Raw genomic sequence first — 2,594 nt, 5'->3', positions numbered from 1 at the left:
GGAGCTCTTTTCACATACCATGCCTGGGTTATCATGTCAAATCCTGAATTCCCCAGTCCAAGATGAATCTGACATGGAGTGCACTGATGCACAGCCACTGCTAGATGATTCTGCTGGTACATTGACCCAGAGCACTACATTGCCCTCACAGTCTACTGAGCCAGAATCTGACCCTGATGAAACTCAGGTGCCCCTTCCCGCATACTATACCACCTTACACGGTGACACAGAGGAAGGTGCAGGTGAAATTGAAGAGGAGGTGATGGATGACCCAATTGTTGACCCGGATTGGCATCCATTGGGGGAAGAGGGTGCCACTGGCAATAGGTCAGAAGAGGAGAAGGATCCGCAGCAGGTATCGTCATCGCAGCAACTGTTATCTGGCAGGCCAGTAGCTGTCCAAAAACATGGTAAAAAAACAAAAAGAGTTGCAGGACAGCTTGGCCAGATGGTCAAATTAGCACAGCGTGCAAGCCCTGAAAATTTTTCCCATAGTAGGAAGAGTGCAGTGTGGCACTTTTTTGTCCAAAATCCTATTGATGAGGCAAAGGTTATCTGTAAGAAGTGCGGAAGGACCTTTAGCCGAGGGAAAAATCTCCGAAATTTGAACACCAGTTGCATGCTTCGTCATTTAACCACCATGCACTTGCAAGCGTGGATGGACTACAAAACCTTAGGTAGCACATGTGCACCTGCTCCAACTGAAGGTAGCCAGCAATGCTCCATCGCTTCCCCCACTGTAAGCCCACCGGTAAGCACACCAGCAGCAAGAAATGTTGAGGTGTCGTCGCAAGGCCAAAGCAGTCAGGGAATCACAATGTTTTTGCAACGAAAGACTGAATCTAGGCCATCACCAACCCCGTCAGTCCGTCAGGTCCACCACTAGTTCCCCCATATGCAGCTCTCAAGTCCAGCTCACCCTACCAGACACTCTGAGTAGGACAAGAAAGTACTCATCCGCGTACACTGGCTTTGAACGCCTACATTGCCAAACTGATCTCATTAGAGATGATGCCCTTCCATTTGGTTGAAAGCGAAGCGTTCCGAGAGCTCATGGCCTACGCTGTCCCACGCTATGACCTACCCAGTCGGCACTTCTTTTCTAGAAAAGCCATCCCTGCCCTCCACCTTCATGTGAAAGACTGCATTGTCCATGCACTCAAACAATCTATGAGTGGAAATGTGAACCTTACAACAGATGAATGGGCCATAATTTTGTGGCGGCCATAGCCCTTGCAAAACTCAGACACATACCTTGCCTGGCTCACACCTTGAACCTGGTGGTGCAGTGCTTCCTTAATAATTTTCCGGAGTTAACAGCCCTGCTACATAAGGTGCGAAGACTGTGCTCGCACATCCGTCGCTCGCCCATAGACTCCAGTTGTATGCAGAGGCTGCAGCGATCGCTCCACCTCCCCAAGCACCGCCTAATCATAGACGTTGCAACAAGGTGGAACTCCATCATGCACATGGTTGAGAGGCTGTGCGAACAGAGGTAGGCTGTAATGCATTTGTGGGAGGATACATGGGCAGGCAGTTTGAGGGTAGACATAGAGTTGTCGGGTGTGCAGTGGTCAAAGCTAAAAGATTTCTGTAAAGTCCTTCAGTGTTTTGTGGAATGCACATGGCTGGTAAGCGCAGACGACGCCATCATAAGCATGAGCATACCACTTATGCATCTGCTCATGCAAACTTTGACACACATTAAGGATCAGGCATCTGCAGCGGAGAAGGAAGAGGAGGAGGGAAGCCTTGATGACAGTCAGACATTGTCTGCTCAGGGAACTGTCCTGGACGAGGTGGAGGAAGAAGAGGAAGAGGAGGAGGATGAGGGGGATGATTATTTTGGGGAGGAGGATGCTTCTCAGTGGGCAAGAGGAAATCTTGGCTTGCCAAGGTCAGGTACTGGGTTTGTGCGTGACAGGAGGGATGGGGATTTGGCAGAAAGTGCTCCTCCACCCACCACTGTCGCATCGTTGACACCTGGAACATTGGCCCACATGTGTGATTATCTCTTGCGCATCCTAAAAAGGGACCCCCGCATTGTCAAAATTATGAAGGATGATGACTACTAGTTGGCCAGCATCCACACTATAAAGGCAAATTACAGAACATCATGCCACCAGAGAACCTAGAGCTAATATTGACGAACAAACAAGCAACTCTGGTAAATCGTTTGTTAGAGGCATTCCCAGCACACAGCAGCGGTGCAGGTTCTACCACGAGCCATACTGGGCCAAATGGAAGAGGAGTTCGTGGTGTACACAGCTGAACTGGCGTTGGAGACAGGGGTTTCATGACCATATTGTGGACTGATTTCTCAAGTACAGCTCACACGACTGTTAATACTGAATCGATTGCAACAGACAGAAGACAGCAGTTGTCAACTATGGTTCAAAATTACCTCTCCTCCCCTATCGATGTTCTCCCTCACAGTTCATTCCCCTTTGACTACTGGGCCTCTAAACTGGACACCTGGCCTGAATTGGCACAATATGCTTTACAGGAGTTCGCTTGCCCTGCTGGCAGTGTGCTATCTGAAAGAGTCTTCAGTGCTGCTGGATCAATCCTGACAGAAAGAAGGACCCGGCTGT

Source organism: Dendrobates tinctorius, unplaced genomic scaffold (assembly GCF_039654945.1).
Source record: "Dendrobates tinctorius isolate UK_male_01 unplaced genomic scaffold, ASM3965494v1 ptg000075l, whole genome shotgun sequence".
Classification (NCBI taxonomy): Eukaryota; Metazoa; Chordata; class Amphibia; order Anura; family Dendrobatidae; genus Dendrobates; species Dendrobates tinctorius.
This window is presented reverse-complemented; position numbering follows the sequence as displayed.